A 26,152-nucleotide genomic window follows, 5' to 3' on the forward strand; every position below is an offset into this window, starting at 1 on the left:
TTTCATGTTTACCAATGGGTCAACTCAGGCAGGTCCCCCAGTTCGGGTACTTGTTCCCCTGTAGGCTCCAGGGCATCCTCTCAATGTCTGCCTCCACCTTGACAGTGGGAACTTCGCGGGCTGGTGTCCCGTGCCCCCTGCCTCCTCTCTTTCTGGGAGGCACCAGGGCCATTCTTTCAGGCTCATGGTCCTCTTGATTGCCCTTACCGGCGGCCATAGACCCAGTGGTCCCACAGGCCCACTGAGACAGACGCAACATCTCCAAAGGAGACCTACGTTCCACCTTCTTCCAAGGGAACTCTCCAGATAATTTCCTAGCAGACAGTCAACAGGCATGGCTGGCCTCACAACTACATTCAAGGGACCTGAGACCCCCCCCCCAACTTAAAGGAAACCTGTGCCACTTTGCAGAGGCACTCTGAGTTTTCAACTGCAACTACTCGATATAGGACGTTGGGGACCACCTGCTCTTCAGACACTAGCCGAAAACTGACAGCTGTCACACTAGCTCCAGTATCTCTCAGAACCTCTACCCTAAGGTCATTAATGGTCACACACTGCCTGTACATTTTAGTGTTGGCACACAGATAAGCCCTTGGGACCATCTCACTGTCTCCTAGTGAGAACAGGGTCAATTCTGCTGGCTCACCCCCTTGGGAATCCCACTCCTCTCCCAAGGCTACACTAGCCAACTCCCAGGGCAGTGCACCTGTGGGTGCATGGGTAGTCTTTTTGGGACACTTAGGATCCCCTATGAAGTGGCCCACCTGACCACAAGCATAACAAGCATGGGGGGCTTCTGGGCAGGCTTACCTGCAGGGACTCATGGCTTCTTCTTACTGGGGGGCCGGGAACCTTTCCTTTAGTTCCCTTGGGAATTACTTTGGGGCCCTTTTTGGAACTCCTTTTGTTTACCCTTATCCCCCCCCACTCTTCAGCTGGGGACCCTGTTCAACCTTGGTGGCGTCTCCCACATGACCTTTGTGGACCCTGGTACTGACCCAGTGGTCTGCCTCCACAGCAAGCTTCCTGGGGTCAGTCAGCCTACTGTCAATCAAATGCTGGCATAGCTCTTGAAAACAACTACAAGTCAAGTGCTCCCATGCAATCAAATCCTAGAGACCCTGAAAATCATTTACCTGGCTACCCTTCACCCAACCATCCAGTGCTCTACAAAAATAGGAAGCATACTCCACCCAAGTGCTTGATTCAAGCTTCTTACATGCCCTCAACTTCTGCCTGTATAGTTCTGGGGTCAAACCACACCTCCTGATCAAGGCTTCCTTCATAGGGGCATAAGACATCTGGTCTTCGCTGGGTAAGGTTAGCAAAGTTTCCCCCCCTTCTGTTACACAGTGGCTCCACAACTCCGCTCCCCAGTCTCTCTCAGGGATTCTGTGGAACCTCATTTCTTCCTTATATGCTTTAAACCACTGACCAATGTCCTCACTCTTCACGTAAATGCTTTATCACTTCCTTGGGGATGTATGCCCTCCCTTCTCCAGGCACTGGCAACAAGCTGCTACCATTGGAACTGGACTCTGCACTCTTGGCCTTTATGTCCAGCTCCTTCAAACCTCTTTCATGCTCTAAGAGCATCTTCTTTTCTTCTAGAGCCAATTTCTGCCTTTCCAACTCCAATTCACTATCCTCCTTCCCCAGCCTGAGCTTAACAAGCTCCCTCTCGTGCACCCTATTTCTCTCTCTGTCCTCCAACTCCTCTGGGGACAGACCTCTTGAAGACACACGGCTGCCATCTCTGAAAGGTACCCTGCCCCCTGGCAGATTCAACAGCCCCTCCTGCTGCCCATCCACATTCTCTGCCTCCACCAGAGGCTCCTCATCCTGTCCAATGGCATCTCTGGATTCCAACCAGGCCGTAAGCTCCTTTTGTTATTAATCCTTTCTGGTCAGGCCTTCCACACGGATTTTACATTTCTTGCAGCTGGCTCTTAGTTGAGACACAATGTAGGTTTCCACCCTGTCCTCCTCAAATTCATTATCAATAGATGCAATAGATGCCGGCTTGGTCATGATGCAAACATTGGCAGTTCTCAAGTTGCAGAAAATCAAAAAAAGAAAAGTTCACTAATAGTATGCGGTTGCGTAATGGCCTGCACTATACTAGTAGTGTACACCAATCACTGTATGTAAGGCACAAATGCAAGTCCAGATCCTCACGGCTGCCCACCAATGTTAGAAATGGGGGTCTCTAGTTGGCAATGGTTTACACCTTTGTCCAAGTAGGGACCCTTCTTCCTAGTCAGGGTAAGGGGGATACACTTCTAAAATAACCCCTGCTCACCTCCTTGGTAGCTTGGAACAAGCAGACAGGTTTATCTGAGAGAGCACGCATACAGTAATACAGTGAAAACACTACAGATGGACACCACACCGGTTTAGAAAAGTAAGCTAAACTTTATCTAAAGCAACAAGACCAAATATGAAAAAAAATCCAATATAGAATACGGTAAAAATAGTTACTTTGCAATATAACTTTGAAATTGAAGAAATTTCCACAAAACACAGTTCTTCCGAGTCGGTAGCTCAGTATGGGGCTACAGCGATGCTGAAAACAAGAGTCTAACAGTTCCAGCTGACCGCATCGGTAAAGGCCAGCTAAAGCATTAACAGACTTGTGAACAGTACCTTTTTCATTGTGGCCGACACGTTGATGGGATTTGGTCAGGGCAACCATCACGGTTGCGTTTCAAAAATTGAAGCGGTGCTGGGTGCAGTGACCTCACGTTGTGGTGAAGGCAGCGGCTTGGCTACAATCATCTTGACGGCATCCGTGAGACCAAGGCCTACGGTGTAGGGTGAGGTGGTGCTCGATGCGGTGCTGGCAGGTTGCAGTGCAGGCGACAGAGCCAGTCGATGTTCGGGGTGGGCAGCGACTATGTTGGTGATGTCCAGGCAGGGTGTAAAGAGGGGGTGTGGTGTCCACATGACATGGTGCAAGCAACGGCTCAGAGACGATCATGCAGACGGCATCAGTGAGACCAAGGATGTGGTGCGAATTGCGACGGTGCCTTCTGCAGGGCCTTTCAGTACACGGAAGCCTGTGACAGAATCGGTGACAGAGTAGTTTGCCCTTTTCTTCTGTGGTGACTGAAACCAGCAGTTCCAGATACGGTGCCCAGAATGATGGTGAGGTCTTTGCAGTTCCTGAGACCTCTTGAACAGGGGGATAGCTTCACTTCTAAGCCCTTGGAGATACTTTCTAAAGCAGGATGCACACACAGTTCCTCTCCTTGGCAGAAACCGCTACTGCAGGCCAACTCCAGACAGCACACAGCAAAGGGCAGTACTCCTCCTGCAGTTTCTTCCAGCTCTTCTCGTTGGCAGAAGTTCCTCTTGAAGTCCAAAAGTAAACTAAAAGACTGGGGTCTGGGCCCCACTTTTTATAGTACAAAATCCTTTGTTCTCTGGAGGCAGAGAGTGTCTTTGCCCAGCGAGAACCAATTCTGTCTTCATTGATGCAGCTGTCCGGCAGGAGGGGGAGACAGCATTGTCCAAAGCGGACAAGTCCCATTCAGATATGAAAGTGATCTCCTCCCCCTACTCTGAATGTATCCCAGGTCTATTTAGCACAGCCCTGACTCACCCTGGAACAGCAGGACACACCTCACCCCCCAAGTGGCTGTCTGAACAGAATGCACATCCCCAGCCCCCGTCACTCCAAAGCCAGACACTCATTACACAGACCTAGCAGAGGAACACTGGATGGGTAAGCAAGAAAATACCTACTTTCTAAAAGTGGTATTTTCAGACCCAGAATATAAAAATCATCCTTACTAAAATATGCATCTTTATATTCTGAGTTCAGGCATACTAAACTCCATTTTCTCATCTTGTCCCAATGGGAAGTTATATCTATTAGATGTTATGAATAAACTCCCATTCTATCCTATGGGACAGATAGCCTTTCAATAGTGAAAAACGAAAGTGGCAGAATATCACTATAAGGACATGCCACACACATCAGGGCATCTCCTACCTTTCACATGAACTGCACCCTGCCCACAGGGGTACCTTGGACCTACCTTAGGGGGGACTCACATGTAAGAAAAGGGAAGGTTAGAGCCTGGCAAGTGGGTGCATTTGCCAGGTCGATACGGCAGTACCAAACTGTGCACACACAGTGCAGTGGTAGGTCTGAGTTACATTTACAGACTGGTCATGTGGGTGGCACAGTCAGTGCTGCAGGCCCACTAGCAGCATTTGATTTATAGGCCCTGGGCACAGACAGTGCATTGTACTATGGACTTCCCAGTAAATCAAATATGTCAATCATGTAATCACCAATCCATAGCAACAATTTACAGAGGGAGCACTTGTACTTTGGCACTGAACAACAGTGGCAAAGTGCCCAAAGCATCTAGACCAGCAAAAATTAGCTCCAACACACAACAAAATAACAGCAGGCAAAAGCGAAAATGCAGGGAAAACCCACGTCAATGATGCCAGGTCTAACAGTATGAAACAGTGAAATTATGCATATATGCCCTCACTGAAAAGGTAGAGGCCAAAAATTCACTAACGGGCCATGCAACCTCTGGCTGATTTGACCCACGTGGTAGGCTTGTCCGACCAATGCGGCCACAGCCATTGGAGCTAGTTTGTCCTTGCGACTGCTGTGTTCAGATGTGATATTTTGTCCGACATAGTACACCACCTAAGGTGAGGCATGAATTGCCTAATAGAATATGCATATTCGGTGTCTACCCACTGATTTGAACCACGCTGTAGGTGTGTCCAACCAATGCGGCCACAGCCATTGGAACAAGTTTTTACTTGTGACCGCTGTGTTTATATGTGATGTTTTGTCCGACATAGCGGACCACCAAAGGTGATGCATGAATTACCTAATAGAATTGTCGTGTATTTCTATAGGTTCTGAATCAGTCCCCCTATTCCTGACCCTATTCTGGTTAAACTAACTATCAAGTTAACTAACAGTCAGCCCATGAGGCAAGAAAACCCCCCATGATGCAGATACCGTTATCTGACGCAGTCACACTACGGCACAGGAACGTGTTATCTGATTAGGTCATAACGCTTGAGATCTAATTAGACAAGCGACATTCCTCCAGCCCCTGATAAGGCATACGACGTTCTCATAACAAATCAAACCTATGACAACCTGGATAATCCGTGCGGCCATTGTTTTGATTTCACAGAGAACTTTAGTAAAGAATGTGCTAACGAGCAAGTCGTATGACATCTTTATTGACGTACCTATGTCCATCCTTACGTCAATCTCGGCACCTTTAAGGTATAAATATTGCCGACCTTGCCCTATGCAAACACACGCGTGGTGACAAGACGGAGCAGCCATCCTTGCCGAAGCCGAGAGCAGAAGCAGACCCCGCTGGCAGCAGCCCCGCCTTCCTGACGCGCTGAGAGACGCGCTGCTATCTCAAGCCGAGAGACCCAGCACCGGCGCTTTCGGGCAGCCCTCGCAGGCAGCCTGGAATATCGAGAGCAGAGAAAGAGATACCATTCCTCATCCATCCTAACTTCCAGGTACAGAACTGAATAACCCCTCACAGAGAATTCTTTAGTTATTCACTTGGCAAAAACAAACTTAACTTAAACTGTAACTTTCTATTCCCGCCCACGCATTAGACTTAGGTCAGGTACACGGGGTAGGCGTATTTAGAAACACCAGTTGAGTACGTTTAGTCAAATGTATATGTATATGTAAATATATTTTAATCATTTTTAAACATCATATGGCTCAGAAACCATATCAATGTTTTTACAGTATTATTCTATACTATTGCTTCTAATGTATGCACTTTACTTAACTATAAGTATTGCAATAATATCGATCCATTTCTCTTGTACGAGAAAAGAGACTGATCAATAAATAACACCTTTTTATTGAACACGCCCGTCTCTTCCTTTTCTCTACATTCTGATGAGACTAAGAATGCACGTACTGACTGAGTAAAATAATTGCCTTGTGCTCACACGACTCTTGAGATTGACTCTTGATTAGGGGAGAGCAAAGTTGTCATGTTCTATGGTTGTCAGAAACTAAATCCCTTCTTGTCTAATCAGGGGAGTTAATTCCTTCCTTGAACATTCGAGAAAGTTTCTAGCGAACTCTGAGCTTAGCTGGCAAACCCAAAAATTAAGTCTAGTATCGACAGTAGTAGACCTAGTTAACGTCTGGCCTAGGCCTTTACTGCTGTAGGTACTATTCCAATGCGCAGAGCCTATTGGGAAAATAGGAGCTACACTACATGGCGCCCAACGCGTTTGGAAAGGGCGATAAAACTAACGTAAGACATTTAGAGTAACTCAGTCGTGCTTTCTCACTCAGACCCCTTTTCCCATTATACTCCAAAGACGTCTGGAGTGGGTGAAAGGTTATATCCTCCAAAACCTCGCAGGAGGGAACTCCTATGTATGGTTCTTGGTATAGTCAACGTTGAAGGATAAAAACAGTTCCAAAATATTGTGCATCTAATCTTTGTTCCATAAAGAAACCTGATCTGCAAATAGACATAATACCATCCTGTCTGTAAAATGGCAGAGAGTGATGACGAAAGAGAGGCAGTTAGATTAGCTACTGAACTCGCAGATGCTGATGCTACCATGCAAGCAGCAGACCCGAATATAACACTCATTCCGGTCATTAAAAGGAGATCTATAACCTTAAAACTTATAGAAAATGGACTGACACCTAGAGGTGGCACAGTCATATTCGTAATTGAGGCACACGAATATCGGCAGACAGAGGTATACTATACATGGATACATTTTCCAGCAGCTAATGCTATAACAAAGTACTTCCACTATTACAAAGTAGAGGAACCTCCTGAAACGTACACTCCTTTCGAGGAGGTGGAAGTACCACTCAAATTCCAAGAGCATTTGCTCTTATTTGATGGCGCCCTAAAACACAATAATCACATTACAAGGCTCGGTCCTTTAGGAAGACCAGGAGCAACGTGGCCGGTCTTAGCCGGATACACACCACACCCAGACATCGAAGGGATGTCTACAGGAGAGCTGTTAATACAGCTAAAACAATTACTAAAAATTCACAGACAATTAGTCCAGTATGTAATGCGGACTTCAACAATTCAGCCAGCGATTAAACTTCCACAGCTGACCCCTCACCAGGGGAACACAAATAAAATTACACCACAGAACATCCAATCCTGCCTAGGTAAAGTTCCAGCTAAACGGGAACAAATACCATTCTGGTTGGCACAGAAAATCACCCAAATAGAGGCGGTGTTTCCTGACACCACCCCGCTGGAAAAACACAGGATTCTGACTATATGTCTCCCAATGGGAATCGCACCACACATTGAGGACTGTGACACTTGGGGTACAGTCTTTGCTTCCATCTACACAAAAACGCACGGTGTTCCATCCATTTCGGTAATACCAGATGTGCTAAAACAAATTCAAGATGAATACGGTCCAGAACCTGCTTTAACTCTTGGTATGAAATTACTAAAAGACTTCAAGCAGGTCTCGGCTATATTATTAGCCAACATAAAAGGTGAAGCAGCAAACGTGGCGATCCGCCAGAGGTTAAAAGAGACAGATATAGCAGACCAACCAGCTGAAATTGCCAGAATCATAGAAAAATCCTATGAAGAACTAGGCAGAGATAGTCTAGGTGGAATACCAGTAAAACCGCAACTGACTACAAGTCCAGAAAAAATATTTTTTAATAATAATAATTCACCAAAAAAGAACTGGGATGGAAATAAACAATCCAATCCTAAAGAAAAGAAATTCCAGTCCAGAGGAAGGTCTCCGAGGCGAAGAGAGAAATCTCCAAACCAAAGACAGAGGTCACCGCAGAGTGACCCCTCTGGGAATAGATATAACCTTAGAAATAGGGATAATATTAAAAAACCTGATAGATATCAAGACATTGATACACGTCCCTCTCAATCTTTTCAGAATTCCTCGCAGAAATCGGAAAGAAGAGGACGATCAGAAGAGCACGCCAAGTCCAAAGACAAGGAACCTGCTCAACTAAAAAAGAAATTACAATTTCCAAAAAAGAAGGTAGCCAGTATCAAGGTAGTTAACAATGCCGAGAATACTGAGGACACAACTGAAAAACGGAGAGTGGGCTCAGACAATGCTAGACAGCGCAGCAGAGGTGAGCATAGCTCGCAAAGTCCTTATGAATCATCTGGAGACAGTGGACACGAATGAATACCTTCAAGTGGAAACTGCAGACACCAGAGTTAGCAAGCCCCACAAGATATACGAGATAACATTACGTATAGAGGGAGATAAGACTAGGAAAATTAGGGGACTATTTTGGGATAACCTGTCCAAGGGCTATGACATCCTTCTTGCTGAAAAAGACTGGCCACCAGAGTTTGTCAGGGAGTGCCCTCATGGCGAAGAAGTAATTATGCCTGCCTTCTCGAATCAAATACCGATTCATAAAAAATATACACTTGCTAGAAAGTGGGCAGTGGCCTTAGCACCTGCTTTATATAAAAATCATGTAGGATGGGATGAGGATTCTCCTCCTCACAAAATCCAGTTAAAATCACAACCTACTGCACAAAGGCAGTACCCAATTAAGCAAGAAGCTAAAAAACAAGTAAATGAAATACTAGATCAGCTAGAATACCAGGGGGTGATTGAAACTTGCACCTCACAAATGAACAATCCTTTGTTTCCGGTCTCCAAACCAGACAATTCATATCGTCTAGTTTTGGATTACCGACACCTTAACACATGTTGCAAAACCTTTGCAGTGCAAAATTCACACAGTGCTGCACTAATGAATAACATAGTGCGCAAAAAATACAAAACAACCTTGGACATCTCCAATGGATTCTTTTGTCAAAATATAGCACCAGAGAGCAGATATTTAACTGCATTCTCAGTAAATGGCACTCAAAAACAATTCTGTCGGTTAGCCCAGGGGTACAAGAACAGCCCGGGGGTATTCTCAGCGAGAGTAACAGAATTACTACAACTATATGATGATGAGGCATTATCCTATGTCGATGACATTTACTTAACAGATGATGACTTGGAGACTCACTTGAAAAGAGTGAACACCATAATACTTGGGTTCGCTGCAGAGGGTTACAAATTCAACTTCAAAAAGTCCAGAATTGCCCATCTGACAGTCCTATTCTTAGGATATGAGTTATCAAGTGAAGGTAAAAGCCTGGCAGACAATTTCCTAGAGAAATGTGCCGTAATCCAAGCTCCTAAAACACTAAAAAACCTACAGTCAATTCTAGGCTTCCTAAATTTCGGAAGAACATACATTGCAAATTACGCAGAAAGGGTCAAACCCCTTTATGATCTAATTAAACCAGACTTTAAAAAATCCAGTTGGACTCAAACACACACAGAAATTTTGAGATCCTTACAAACAGACATGCTAATTAAAACAAAATTAGAAACACGTGATAACACACGCAACCTTGTGATCCGAGTCATCCCAGGGAGATGCGGATTCACATACCTGACCTCTAATGAGGGAGAAAAGGTACCAATTGCATTTAAATCACACTTGTACACTAAGGCTGAAATGAAATTTAGCCCAACTGAAAAAATTCTTACAGCAACACAGACAGCTATAGCAAAAGAACGAGCCCTGGCACAAGGTAAACGAATAATAATCGTGACACCAATACCAGCCTTAGAGGCGGTAACAAAGGCAAGCATTCCAAATGCTAAAGCACTCCATCCGAGATGGATACAATGGGCTAACTCTCTTGCTGCAACAGACGTGGTGTACGAATTTGATCCTTACTTAAAAACACAAGAATTTCTCCAATATGAATTTGAATGTCCTCCGCCAACCGAAATTCTGCCTCTAGACCAATACGGCTGTATAATATATACAGACGGATCAGCACAACCCGCAGTAGGGGGTAAACAAGCTTACAGTGCTGCGTGCGCGATTGTTAAAGGTCGTTGGCACGAAGGGAAATTTAAACCAACCCTCACTAAAACCCAATCTCTAGGAGATTGCACAGCTCAGCGAGCTGAACTATTAGCATTCAAGATGGCGCTTGAAAATACCGATCGAGAATTCCCCACACTCATAGTGTGCGATTCGTATTATTGCGTTCAATCTTACAATGAATACTTGCAGATCTGGCTTCAAAACGGTTTCAAGGATGCGAAAGGTGGCACAATCAAGCATAAAATGCTATGGGAACAAATAGCTCTTTTGAAAGAAGAACTACAAAAGACTCACGTGACTCACTCACTGAGTCATCAACGTGATGGCGTTCACGTTGTAGGGAATTCATTGGCTGAAACAGCCGCAGCGGCAGCCACTAAATCGGCTCCCGTAGATCGAAAAAAGCGTACATTAAAATACATTGACGGTGAAACATGGCTGGCGGTGAAAACGTCATCAAAAGGCGACTGCTCAGCGTTACCGATCAACTATCCACTCAATTACACATACATAATCGATGCAAACTCCGTCCCTTTTGCTCGAATCCCTGGAGTGGGGGATAGAGTGATTCCAAACATGGACAGGAGACACTTGTTAATCGCAGACGCACATATGGGTGAGGGCCTTGGACACCTCAAACTAAAAGATTCTCTGGAAGATTTACAATCACAGTACTGGTGGCCAGGCATGAGCCTACATCATACCATGTTTGTAAAAAACTGCCCAAACTGCAACAGAAATCGCAGTGGGGAGAGAAAAATAAAATACGGTGGAATCTGACTGCAGATAACATCACCAGTAAAAAGAATGGCTTGCGATTAACATATACAGGCTAGTTTCCACTTATAATGTAGATCCACAGCACTCGGCTGACGTCCGGACTATTATACAAGATTTGCGAGTCTAAATGGCATATACGCTAAGAGCATGCTACGTTCGACCATTGTTTTCACTCAGGCAATCCAGCCTGGGGGGGAAACATGGCCGAATGAGCACAGCCCAGCGGGAATCTTCTCACTTCCTTCCTGAGGGTACTGGATGGTGTAAAGAAAAAACCAAGGCAGAAAGCAATCTATAATGGAAAGGATATTAGGTTCGGGAGCTGGGTGGGTCAAACATCTAATAAGTGTCCAACGTAGTCTAAATAACTTGCCAAGAAATTCTCTGAAGGGATTCAGTCCGTACGAATTATTATTCGGAACTAGGATGTTGATCTCTGACCTTGATAGTCAGACTTCAGTGGTAATAGAAAAAACCTTTGATGTCAAAGACCGTTTGGCTATTTTGCAGGACTTAAACAAAACAAGAAAAGACCTGACCAACATACAGTTGAAACAACAGCCAACAACCACTGAAGAATCACCACCTGTCCCAGCAAGACCTGTCTGGATTCCAAAAGTCGGGGATCTAGTCAGGGAGAAGATCGCGGTAAAGAAGGAATTTGGGCCTTCTTACAGAAAAGCAGTTCCTGTCTTGTCTGTCAACGGGACAAGATCAGTTGTACTACCGCCACTTGCTGGAAAAAAGGAGAACCGAGTTGTATCCATCGACCTGGTAAAACCACAACATGTGGCCGATAACAAACGGTAGGCCAAGTGGACTCCCAATAAGTAGCAGAACACCAAGGTTTGCTACCAGTACAGAGGTCCTAACAAAGAGGCTCATCACATTCGAAACGCCTACAGAAGAACAAGAAGGACTATGCAACAATGCAATAGAACTAAGACCTCTGAAAACCCAAATAAAAACATTTAGCAGAGACACACCAATCTACAATGAAGTACCAAGTGACAATGCAAGAAACAAAAATCCTGAAGCAATTGGAACAATTGACAGAACTGCATCCGGGTACTTCATCAACTTCGATGATTCCTCTGAAGGCTTGAGTGAATCAAAGACACAGCCATCATCAAAATCCTTTAAAGACAAAGCGAAGGAACTTTTGAAACAACTGAAAGAAACATATCTGGTTTCTCCATGGATTGAATTTTGGGTGGGTTTTGGTGCATTTATCCTCATACTTTGGCTCATCATGGTATTTACTTTGGGACGCTTCATTGAGGGAAAATATGCTAAAATGGACACAGCAAGTCAGAACATCAACTTGGTCCTCAAACCACACACATCTTCACACGTCGAGAAAAGAGAACTTTCTTCAGCCAACTTCACAGCCAATCCTATACCTGGTGGGGTAGCCTGGGACAACACTGACTATGAAATTTATGGTCCGGTCGAGATCCTGAAATATCCACACCAAATCAAGATCTCCTTGAGTGACTTTGCAAAACCAAACTCATTTGCTGATGATTGGGACTTCGAAAGTATTAACAACATGATGTCTGACTTAGTAATGTCTGCTAAATTTACAAAACATGATTATTTGCAAGGTTCTACAAATTATGATAGTATGTATTGCTATAACCATTATGGTAACCATTTTTTGCATAAATCTGCACAACCTAGAAATGTTTTAAATTATAATCAATGGGAACATTGTGCTACACCTCCAAAAGGGAGCTCTAGAACCGTGTATGACAAATATTCATATTTTTCAGGTTTTAACATAAGTAATGCTGAAACATTTTATTTTAAATTGTCAAACAAGACAGGGATGAAAACCATGATAACCAACACAAAATTGATATATTCAGACTCATTCTTTGAAAAAATGAATACTTTTGGATTTGATTATTGGGACAAAAATGTTGATTTAAAAAGTGTTTGGGGTACAAAAGAATGGCAAGTGCAGGGTTTAGAAGCTTTGTTTAGAGCCTGCATGATCCCAGAACAAATGATATTTTTAAATGACACTGTTCAACAAACCACCTGTCTTGGCTTAGCCAAAATCAAAGATTTAAATAATCCGTCTATTCCAAAGCCAACAATGTTTAGCAATAGCTCTGATACAGATGAAGAGATAGACGTAAACCATATATTAAACCAAAACAGAACACATCCTGATTGGAAACAATGGTTGATCTGGCCCACAGATACAAATCACTGTTAAGATAGATTCCTGAATAAAACACAGGGTTTTAAAATGACCAGGCCAGACCCTAGATATCCCCAAAGACATCACCCAGGGATAATAACAACCTACAGTGTGGGCAAATTATGCCTTCAATGGCTACAGACTTCCACACTGCCTGAAATTAAGCAACACCTAACTTTACTTACTGATGGTGCTGACTTGCGTGATTTCATACTGGGACCACGCAAACAGCGTCAAAAGCGTTTCATAGCAGCCTCTGTATATGCAGCATACAATGAGGCCTGGAAGGTTACTCAAATTGAGACAGCAGAAAGAATACGGGAAATTGACCGTATTAATTTGGAAAAATCACTTTCTGTAGTGGACAATGGGTTAATGACTCTGTCCTCCAGAATTTTTTCTTTGGACAGCATTGTGTCGTCAGCAATCGATATATTATCGCAAGACTTACTGTTATTACAACATGGTCAGTCACAATTGCGTTCTATTGTACAGCTTGGCTGGACGTTACAAAATCTGCGTTCAGGCTATGTGCCTTGGCGTTTAATCAACACAACGTCACTATTCCAAATCTTTAACCTTACTGATAGACAAATCGGTATGGCGCAAAAGGGTGCTGATTATACAATCCTGAGCATTGAAAAACTAGAAAGATTACCGTTGACAATGTCAGAACGACCTGTCAGTGAATGGATAATCCACGGAATCATAAATATTCCAATCTAAACCTTCAGGTTTCAATACTGCCAAAAATATATACAGGCTGGCATGTACGAGAAATTGGGAAAGGGGTACCTTAAAACAACTTGGAACCTGCCCTATTCACATGCATGTGTCAGTAATAAAGGACAGAAAGTGTTTCTTAGTGGCAACAATTGTGCTATGTCACTAAGCGGCACGCTTCTGTGTAACGGTATTAGTTTGCACGGAGCCTGTGAAGGGAATTCATACAACCTTTCATGTCACCAGCAAGGCGCACCTGCAACTGAAATAGAACCATTCTTTCAAAGACTCTATAATGGGAGTTACATTCTTATTGTAGACCGCAGATGTTGTAGTCTTATGCCCGGGACTCCTTATCTAGTAACTACAACGGCGAAGGTCAAGTGCTGTGGACGTTCTTTGTTCCCCAGCTCCTTTCCAGACAGGGAGGCAAGGGCATGGCCCAGTTTGAAAATTACTTCTATTCGAATAGACACTTTAAGCAGAATGAAAACAGTGCTTCTTCAGACGCCTACAAGGCTCACGTCATCAAAAGAAACGTATGATCTACAAGTCGCAAGGACGACTGCAGAGATACATACATTATTATCAACTAATTCCCCCGTACATTTCGCGGAAATCCTAAGCGAAATCTTAAATATTTCTGATACCACTGGGGTCTCAAAGGTATTTAAGACAGTATTTTCGATGGCATTAACACCATTCAAAGCCATACTGGGTATTTTTCCAGATTTCGTCCATTTGATTTTTGGCGGACTTCCCCTGATCCTGGGACTAATTGCAGGAATCCTATTCCTAGTCCTTATTTTTCGTTATGGCAACCCATGTCACAGATCAAACTCTCGCGACAATGGAAGATACGATCCTAGCCATTGGATACCGGGACCGGATATCAAAAATCCTGGGACTCTCCCGGCTTAGAGACCTAAACATGACTTGGTTTCTATCATTTCGACCAATGTGGCAAAGGTGTGTTTTACCTGTACTAAGGTGTCTGCTATGCGGAGAAGAATGCGTGTTAGACACCTGTCTGACGCTACAATCGGATGCGCCAGTGGATGCAGATACACTGTTGGTTCCTACCAAGGTTCACGCTTTGTGCTGCCCTCAAAGGCTGCCAATCCTGATGACGGCATTCCTGGAATCTTCACCACTACGATTGAAGAGTAGTGAAGTTCAAGATGAAAGCAGCATCGAACAGGTACGACCTTCTGTCAGTGATGCAAATCAGAATGTCAATGGAGACAATCATGCGCATGAATGCATGGTTACCCCTATTTCCGACTTAGTGGAACTTTCCCATGAAGCTGTTGACAGTTTTTTCGAAAGCCTGAATGATATGATGTTCTCTCCGGAACAGAAATAGAGACTTTTGAGTAAACTCGCACACGGCGTTCCCTGAATTCGGCCTTCAACTTTAAAAATAAAGTCACATGAACAATTTCACTCCAGTTCACGGACAGCAATATTTTTCAGCAAGCCCTTTAAAATATTTTTCTACATATTTTTTTCCCGGGACACTGATCTTCTGCTTAAAGTAAGAAACTATTCCTAGAGAACTAAAATTTCTATTTTTAGATACTTTATAGACTTTAGCTGCCCGCTGGTATGTTCACAAATATATTTTATTATGTGATGAAATGGTCTCGAACTTCCTTTCTGTATAGCCATATTAAGAGCCATTTCATGTGTATTTCTCATATACAAATAAGCAATAATGTATAACAATGCGTGTTTACTTTTGCATTTAATTCATAGCTTAAGTGCATACAATATATATGACTGCAATTTTTCAGTATATTTGAAAATTTCGAAATGCATTTATGTATTTTGGGGTGGTAAGGTATACACTATACTCTATAGTATGTTGTACTATGTTATACTATGCATAGATTAGTAGATATGACCATAGTTAGCGTGGAGTGGGTGTCGTGTATTTCTATAGGTTCTGAATCAGTCCCCCTATTCCTGACCCTATTCTGGTTAAACTAACTATCAAGTTAACTAACAGTCAGCCCATGAGGCAAGAAAACCCCCATGATGCAGATACCGTTATCTGACGCAGTCACACTACGGCACAGGAACGTGTTATCTGATTAGGTCATAACGCTTGAGATCTAATTAGACAAGCGACATTCCTCCAGCCCCTGATAAGGCATACGACGTTCTCATAACAAATCAAACCTATGACAACCTGGATAATCCGTGCGGCCATTGTTTTGATTTCACAGAGAACTTTAGTAAAGAATGTGCTAACGAGCAAGTCGTATGACATCTTTATTGACGTACCTATGTCCATCCTTACGTCAATCTCGGCACCTTTAAGGTATAAATATTGCCGACCTTGCCCTATGCAAACACACGCGTGGTGACAAGACGGAGCAGCCATCCTTGCCGAAGCCGAGAGCAGAAGCAGACCCCGCTGGCAGCAGCCCCGCCTTCCTGACGCGCTGAGAGACGCGCTGCTATCTCAAGCCGAGAGACCCAGCACCGGCGCTTTCGGGCAGCCCTCGCAGGCAGCCTGGAATATCGAGAGCAGAGAAAGAGATACCATTCCTCATCCATCCTAACTTCCAGGTACAGAACTGAATAACCCCTCACAGAGAATTCTTTAGTTATTCACTTGGCAAAAACAAACTTAACTTAAACTGTAACTTTCTATTCCCGCCCACGCATTAGACTTAGGTCAGGTACACGGGGTAGGCGTATTTAGAAACACCAGTTGAGTACGTTTAGTCAAATGTATATGTGTATGTAAATATATTTTAATCATTTTTAAACATCATATGGCTCAGAAACCATATCAATGTTTTTACAGTATTATTCTATACTATTGCTTCTAATGTATGCACTTTACTTAACTATAAGTATTGCAATAATATCGATCCATTTCTCTTGTACGAGAAAAGAGACTGATCAATAAATAACACCTTTTTATTGAACACGCCCGTCTCTTCCTTTTCTCTACATTCTGATGAGACTAAGAATGCACGTACTGACTGAGTAAAATAATTGCCTTGTGCTCACACGACTCTTGAGATTGACTCTTGATTAGGGGAGAGCAAAGTTGTCATGTTCTATGGTTGTCAGAAACTAAATCCCTTCTTGTCTAATCAGGGGAGTTAATTCCTTCCTTGAACATTCGAGAAAGTTTCTAGCGAACTCTGAGCTTAGCTGGCAAACCCAAAAATTAAGTCTAGTATCGACAGTAGTAGACCTAGTTAACGTCTGGCCTAGGCCTTTACTGCTGTAGGTACTATTCCAATGCGCAGAGCCTATTGGGAAAATAGGAGCTACACTACAGAATATGCCCAATCAAAATCCGCCCTCTGTTTCGAACCATGTGATAGGCGTGTCCGACCAATGCAGTCATAGCCATTGGAGAAAGTTGTAAAATGCGGCTGCTTCGGTCAAATGTACATAGACGTGTACAGTGAAGACAGCCGGTGTAATGTATTTAAAGGTTGCTGTTGCTAACTTTTCTCACTTGCCTCAAGACACTGCTGCAAAGTATACCTCCTCATCTGTAGCTGCTGTTTGCTGTCTCTGGTCTGGGAGCTACCATGTCACAGTGTACATGGCAGAGGACCCCTCTCTTCCTTCCATTGAAACTGCAAACTCTGGTAGAAGTGGTCCTTCCGCTGTACCGCCAGTTCTATGACACACCAGAAGAGCAGGTGAGTAAAGCACAATAATATTTCTACTCCTTATACATGAACTTTGGACTACACCATACCACACATTCTGGTTCTAATTCCCATAGGTATGTAAATGTTTAACATATATTAGGTAGTGGTCACAACTTAGTAATCTGACAGTTGTGGCACATGTGGCATCTAATTTTGGAGGTGAGAGATTCAAGGTGATATTCATACACTACAGGTCCACACACCAGTTATCTGCATATAGCTAGGCATGCATGGACCTATTGTGTGAGAATACAGACTTGCCACATCATGTAATGGCAGTTATGACAAGTTATGTGGTTTCATGTTCAAAGTTGATTATGTGTCCTGTGAGTAGTGTGTAATGAAAGAAATGAACTTAGAATGCAGTCCCTCAAAGTGCTCAGCACACAAGCCATAAGCATACTTGTCTTCAGTCAGGGGACAAGACCTAACAGACACCCTCACTGCGACCCACAACGCTATACTGACACATATGATGGGCAGTAGATCAATGGTTTTGGATGGTATATGATATGAGGCCATTTGATGCCATAGTGGGTAGTGTGCCTTATGGGAACAGTCCAGCCCGAACTGCCAAGCCATGTCTTTCCTGGACCGGAATCAAGCATCCTAGGACCGGTTTCTGGCTATCAGCCGTCTTCAGCCAGGATAGCTTGACTTCAGTGGTGTGAAGAGCATGGGACTCACGTCTGAGCATACCCATCCCACTTATGGAGTGACAAATGCAAAAACAACAGTTGATGGACAGAATGCAGAACAATGTCATACATTCACCCCAGTACAGAGATATGGGCCTAAATCCATCATTTTTTTGCACTCCACACCACCCCAGTTCAGACATGGCCATATGCAAATCAGCCTTAACCCAGTGCCTCATGAGAACAGTCCAGCCCGAACTGCCAAGCCATGTCTTTCCTGGACCAGAACCAAGCATCCTAGGACCGGTTTCTGTCTATCTGCCGTCTTCCGCCAGGATAGCTTGACTCCAGTGGTGTGGAGAGCATGGGACTCACGTCTGAGCATACCCATCCCACTCGGGGTGACAAATGCAAAAAAAATAGTTGATGGACAGAATGTAGAACAATGTCATACATTCACCCCAGTACAGAGATTTGGGCCTAAATCCATTGTTTTTTTGCACTCCCCACCACCCCAGTTCAGACATGGCCATATGCAAATCAGCCTTGACCCTGTGCCTCACGGGAACAGTCCAGCCCAAACTGGTCCTAGGATGCTTGATTCCGGTCCAGGAAAGACATGGCTTGGCAGTTCGGGCTGGACTGTTCCCATGAGGCACAGGGTCAAGGCTGATTTGCATATGGCCATGTCTGAACTGGGGTGGTGTGGTGCAAAAAAACGATGGATTTAGGCCCAGATCTCTGTACTGGGGTGAATGTATGACATTCTACTGCATTCTGTCCATCAACTATTGTTTTTACATAGTGGGTGTTGTGTCACATCATACAGAGATCATGCAACAACAATGATATGTGACTGGCATCCACCATGGCCCTGGCTGGAGCTGTGTATATTCCCCTATATCACAGATGTACACAGGACTCCCCCTGTGGACATGGGGATCCGCAGATGTGGGCAGCAACAGTGTCATAGGAACATGATTTGGCATCAATGCACCTAGTGAAACTACATTGAGTATGGTGCATGATGACAGACACCCATCTGTGACTGCTGTCTGTGTAAAAACTATTCTCTGTGTTTGTAATTGCCTTAGCACAGGCCTTAACTCCCACATGCTTTCGATTTTGATTGATTATATGTTGAACGTACAATAATACAGGAAACATGTCTATTTACATATCATTTACGTCCGATAGTCATGCAAATCTGAATCGCCTTTCAGAAGAGCATCACCAGTGTTGTCTAGATGTGCAGTTGTGCAGTATGTATAATGCTATGCAGATGTTGTGCCATAGAAACTCTGCCACATATGGCATATGGAGTATTCCTTGATCTCAGTAATGAATACACAGACACATGCAGACGTCGTCTGAGGGTCACTTCAGGAATTTACATATACATTAATCCACATACTTAACATAATCATTTACCTGCGTGGCAGGCCTTTTATGTTCATGCTTACCAACAAATGGCATCTACGAAGTGCAATGGTATTATTGATGTTTTGGCCATATGAGAAAGAGATCATGTTTCCTCACTGTACAGGTGTCTCTTCGGAGGAGCAATACAAGTGTAGGATTCTGAAGGTAACATTAGCATATGACATTCATTAGAAACACCTTACATAGCACGTGTTGAGAGCCATGGATATGTGATGTCAGGTTTGGTGTGGTGGGTATAGGCATTATTAGGATTTAGGGTAGCACACAGAGGAGTAATAACGTTATTAGTAATGTAATGTCAGTAGGCCAGCATGTGCACTTCAAACATGTCATGTATCCAATTTTTTGTATTGCTAATGTTACCTGAGTAGTAGCTCTGTGTCACCCTAGATGGTGACTTATATCGTTGCATGGTCAATCCGTATCTTCATCTGTTGCAAACATTCAGGTCAAGGTCCATCATAAGGTCAAGATGTGTAAAGCCATCGCCCGGAGGGTGCCGAACCTGGAGGTCGCTCGTCGGTGCAGAGCTCACTGCAAGAAGAGGTGGGAGGACCTTAGAAGTTGGACTAAGAAAATTGCTGAAGTCAACCTGGGCCTGTCCTCCCCCAGCAGAAGGGGCGCTCACCAAAATGGCCCGCATACTGGGGGTGGCATACCACAACCTTGATGTGTAGTGGCAAGCCCAACAGCTGCTAGGTAGGGGTGAGTATTTGCTTCAGTGTAATTTCATACATAGCCATATCTTGTTTTTGTCTTTTAGGCAGCTATTGACAATTTTAGGTGGATGTATAATCATGTTCCACTCAAGGAGGACATATTTGCATGTGTACGTCTGGTTGTAGGACCCTGTTATTTTAGGACACCTTACATGTGACCATGATCTAAGCATGCTGAAGTCACACGTGTGTCCAATTTGGAGCTTCCACCTGTCTGGCTATTTGCTGACAGTAACAACATCATCTTTGGTAGCAATACCTGACAATGATCCCAGACAGGCCATTTTTCAGCCTTGTGTCTGGAGCGTTGCTCCCACACTACTGTGTTTCTTCTGATAGTGGACCCCTCGCTTATGGCATGTGATACAATGCACGGTGGATGCAGTCACTGAGCACAAAATCCCCTTTGTAAGAGGCCAATCTTATGTTACAAGATTCTGCTATAAAATATGGCCTATATGTTGTTGCCTACATGCTGGAATGTTTAAAGTCATGTGTTGTACTGCTATATGTACCACTGCTCTGTTACATTATGTGTTGGTCAATGTGTACATGACAATGTGACTAAATGAGGGGTATACAGAGTATGTGTCAGCACTTACTGTAGCGTGCAGAAATGGGTTGGTAAGTCACACATCAGAATTGACTTACTTAATTACACAGGTCTAATGTGGAAGCATAGACACACATGCTTGTACAAACTTCAAAGAATTTGGAGCAATGATTCTTTGCAGAACATTGTGAAGTGTATGCTGTCAGGAGGTTTGCACATGTGCATCTGTGTATGGCTATTAAGTGGCTGGGGAGGTAACTCAGTGAGTAGTATGCTGCATTGCCGACATGGGCTCATATGTGTGTCTCACCAGTCAGTGCTACATTGGTATATGTTTTAGCTAGATATGACATTTCAATTGAATAGACTCCCCTATTGGACATGAGTATTCCTGTTTTGTGGAGTAAACTTTACCAATACCTCATGTACTACACATGTACTTATTTAATTTAGACATTTAATTATGTTGTTAAGTACCTAGGGTCACAGCATTCAGAATAGACATGGAATGTTCTAAAACAGACTAAAGTACAACGGACATTAACCCTGCCAACATACATCAAATGTAACTTCCATGTCTACATATGATTCTTCTGTGGGAGGCTACTCTCAGGAATCTGTCAACTGCATCATCTGGCTTTGTATAGGAGTAAAAGTGTCCCATGTGAAGTGTCAACCATGTATAATGTGCCCTTCACTGTGATGTTCATGTTGTGACTCTGTAGATACAGCCACCTCTCTGTAGCATGGGCCCGCCTGTCCTATATGTAGTGTGTCATTGAAACATAAGCTAAAGAAGATTGCAAGGCTCATGTCAATGTGTAGTGTAGGTTTCAATTACTGCATCCCATTAGATGAGATATCTTACCATTGGTATGAGCTAAGGACCTAGGTATACAGCTGGAGGACATCTTTTGATACACAAATGTGGAAGGAATATGGATATAGTGACACATGTAGTTGGAGATGACAGTGGCGATGACACCATTATTTGGGTCTGTGCACTGCTCATTTACCATTTATGTATGTCCTCATGACACTGTGGGGGCCAAATAATATTAGCTTGACAATTTCATTTAGCAGCTGTTGTGTGAAGTGTTGTATAATGAAATGTTTGTGTAGTGTGGTCAGGCTATTACAACTTACATTTTTCTCTTCTTGTCTCAGCATCAACCCAGGGCAGTGAAGGAGACAGGGCAGAGACAGGTGAAGACGCAGCTGGCCACAGTGGTTCCATTCACCCAAGTGACAAGAGGGCCCCAGTGGCCTAGAGGCTGATGGGAGTGTCACAGGATAACTCAACATCAACATCTTCATATGGCTCAAGGGTACTATCTCAGGTGGCGGTAGACTGCCCTGGACATCACTCTGTTAAATCTGTATCCACCACCACCATCCCTACCATCTCCATCCTCCCAGCTGCTCCCCAGCCAGCTGTCTGGCCCACTCCCCTATGCAGGGTACTCCAGGCACCTCACCCCCTGCCTCTGTCTCCACTGCTGCCCTGAGTGTGGAGGCTATTCACCTCCTGAGGCAGATATCTGGGCGTCAGACAGCAGTGTTGAATGCCCTCCAGGTGCAAACATCACATCAAAACTCGATGGTGTTGTACCTGGAAAGAATTCATGCTGACATGTCTGGCTTACAGAGATCTTTTCCAGCTCTTGTTTTCACAATCACGGCAGCCTTCCTGCATTCCCATATTTCCACCCCACATCCTGCCCCTTCCCCAACCACTATCCCTATTTTCTACCGGTCCAAAGCACATGCAAACGTCATGCATCCACATCAATAGTCACTCACAGCACACGCAAAGACAATCAATAAGGTGGCAGAAACCAACACACCCACTCACCATGCAGTTAACACACTCACCACCACTTTCCCCATAAAACACACCACACAGATAGACATCACTCCCACAATACCAGCCACAGAATCTGCCACCATCGCACAGACACCACACCCACAACACCAGCCACAGACACTGCCGCCATCACACAGACAGACGCCACACCCACACCAGCCACAGACACTGCCACCATCGCACAGACACCACACCCACAACACCAGCCACAGACACTGCCGCCATCACACAGACAGACGCCACACCCACACCAGCCACAGACACTGCCACCATCGCACTTACAGATACCACACCAACTACACCAGCCACAGACACTGAATCCAACACACAGATAGACACCACACCCACAACACCAGCCACAGACTCTACCACCATCACACAGACGTACACCACACCCACAACACCATCCACAGACACACCACACACTTCCATACACAAGACCCATCCCACAACAAAACATACATACTCACACCCAGAAACATGCACACATTGCCACATGTATTCACATCTCAATCCTCACATCCCTCTACCTCCTAAACCAAACCCATGCCTTTGCTCCTCCCCATACTCGCAAAGCTCTTACCCTGCGTGCCCATGACCTTTTCCCTGCCACACCTGCCCCACCACCAAAACCCAAAAGTCTGGATTACCACCCCTACCTTCCACACCAACACCCAAAGAACCTGACCACTCTAGTGCAAAAAAACCTCCATCCAAAATCAAAAAAAAACACTCCTAATTCAGGGCCACCCCTTCCCAAAACTTAAAGGTCCTCTTCCCCTACCTGCCCCAGTTGTTCTAAGAAGACTATTCCCACCCTACCTATTCCACTCACTACCCTAAAGGGATACAAGATCCCTAAAATGTCTGTCTTAGTCCTCGAAATCATGAGTCAAGCTCTCCCACACCAGGAACTAGACTGCCCAATCCTGAATCCATCACTACCACACACCTACCACACCCTACCAACACCGAACCAAATCCTCCGAAGGCCCAACCCAATTCCACCAATCCAAGCCCCAGCCCACCCCAATGACTCTTCAGGATTGTCTGAAATGTCCATTGGATGCCCCTTTCCTGGGGAGGGTTCCCTGGCAGTGATCTTTATGGCAACAACATGGCATGGCAGTGTGCTAGTCCACATAGACATGATCGGACTGGCCATTGGCGTTTTGTTTTTCACAAAGTATTTGATTTGTCTTATTAAAGACTGATCAGATCTTATCAACCTTTGTCCTACATTTTGTACTAATGCTAACTGTTACCCAAGAAACATTTTGAGGTGTGTGCCAACAAAAGGGTTGTTTTCTCCATGATAGCTGATCCATTTGCAGTTGTGAGTCTAGTCGCATCTTGGAAGACATTATGGAGTGATCAAGGACGTGGGTCGATGTAGTGTGGTTTTAATTTGTACTATATTCCAATTGTGGCATACTTTTCTTTGTGTGTGCTCTGCCATGGTTAGTGGATTAAGTCGCCTTGAGCATCTTCAGGTTTCCAGTACTAAGAAAGCTGTGTGTTGTTAATGTGTGTCGGAAATGTGTGACATCGGTGCTAAGTAGGCATTTGTTTCTAAACATATAGGTAGTGCAGAATACTCTTCTATGATTTTTACTTACATAGGCACATGTGTGCCTTTTCGAACGTGCTCTTGAAACATTATTCTCTTGGTTGTTTGACCAGTGTTGGTGCCTTGGGGTTATTAGTAATGTCTTCCACTTACAAATCAGCCACATGAGGATGGCCAATATATGAGAACATTAGTTGTCCCATTTCTAGCCCAGGCCAATAATCATAGGGGGACCCATTCTGATGCGGGAAGTGACCTGGGTGTTGCAGAAAACGCTGGTTTCCTTAGCCTTTAGCCTCCCCTTATCCCTGGAGGGATCCGCCACTGCCGCTTCCTCAACAACTTGCAGCACCCGCTCCGCGGGTGCCGCTGCACGGCGTGTGACGAGGGGTAGAGGCTGCCAGGACGCCAGCTGTCTTTACAAGTGAGGAGGGAGCATCGAGAGCCGCCGAGGGAACGCGCCAGCAGGGACTCACAAGACCAGGAGTCCCTGCGCTGCACAGGTGTGCACGGCCGCGCCCCCAGCGAGACACGCCCCCCTGCCTGTCCAGTGTTAAAGGCGGGAGCCTCCTTCGAAACAGCGGGACCCATTCTGATGCGGGAAGTGACCTGGGTGTTGCAGAAAACGCTGTTTTCCTTAGCCTTTAGCCTCCCCTTATCCCTGGAGGGATCCGCCACTGCCGCTTCCTCAACAACTTGCAGCACCCGCTCCGCGGGTGCCGCTGCGCGGCGTGTGACGAGGGGTAGAGGCTGCCAGGACGCCAGCTGTCTTTACAAGTGAGGAGGGAGCATCGAGAGCCGCCGAGGGAACGCGCCAGCAGGGACTCACAAGACCAGGAGTCCCTGCGCTGCACAGGTGTGCACGGCCGCGCCCCCAGCGAGACACACCCCCCTGCCTGCAACGCCTCCTTCAAAACTCCCGGTCTGTCGCTCAGCGGGACGCGAGCGGGACGCCGAGCGAAGCCCGAGCAAAGGGCGGGCAGTCTGTGGCAGTCAGGGGCTGTCAAGGCTGGGCTGGGCCACGTCCCTTTCTGCCAGCGTGCTGTTTGTGTGTCTATTGAGATCATATTGGAGGTAAACAACCCTGCGATGTCTACGAGGTCAGGGAAGTCTCTGAGGAATGAGGGAGGTGGTGCTGCTCCTACCGCGCCGACTGTGATCGGCTCCATGGACCGTTTAATTACCAGAGTAGCGGCGGTAATTGAAAAAGAAATAGTGATGACTGAAAAACGCCTTTCCAATGTATATCTTCCTTCTAGGCATTCTTCCCTAGGGGCTGTGGCTTTGGCAATGTCTCCGTCTCCAAATAACGCTCAATGTCCCCCAGCAAGGGGCAACCCTCAGAATTCTCGGATCTCAATAATAGGGGACAGTGTTGACAGGCTGGAGAAACTGGCAGTGTTACTGCCGGGGCAGGAGGACTATGAGGCTGTGGAGGTTTTTGAGGAGCCCGGGGCTTCGCCCCCAAATGGAACGCAGCCTCCAACGTCCAGCGTGGTACCTTCTCCAATTAACCAGGATATCGTGGATGAAGTAGCTGAGCCCGCTAGACCTTTGGCGCTGCCCGTACAAGATAAGGGGAAGAGGGGTGGTTGCTGTCGGAAGGAGAAGAATGTCACCCTGTCCAAACGCTCTAAGAAGCAAGAACGCAGAGGGCTGGGGTTAAGATCACATTCCCCTCCAACCCCCTCCACAGAGGAAGTATCAACTGAGGGGAATTTGCCAAGCAAATCATCAGAAGAGGGGTGCTGCTTCCCAACCTATAATAGTAATGCGCCGAGCACGGCTGTCCCTGATTACTCTAACATTATTACTAATAAGCTCACTAGCCTTTTAGCCCCCCTGCTAAGTATAGTTGAAGGATTGGGCACAAGACTGGATAAGCTATAGCAAACAACACTTGATAACTTTTGCTCGCTTAAAAATCTGATTAAATTGCAGACTAGAGTGAGCGAGAATAATATGGTGGGGGAGGTAGGGAAATCACTCACTGTAGCTCAGGGCCAGACGCTGGCTCCATCTATTGCACT

This window comes from Lissotriton helveticus, chromosome 5_1 (genome assembly GCF_964261635.1).
Source record: "Lissotriton helveticus chromosome 5_1, aLisHel1.1, whole genome shotgun sequence".
NCBI classification, from domain to species: domain Eukaryota; kingdom Metazoa; phylum Chordata; class Amphibia; order Caudata; family Salamandridae; genus Lissotriton; species Lissotriton helveticus.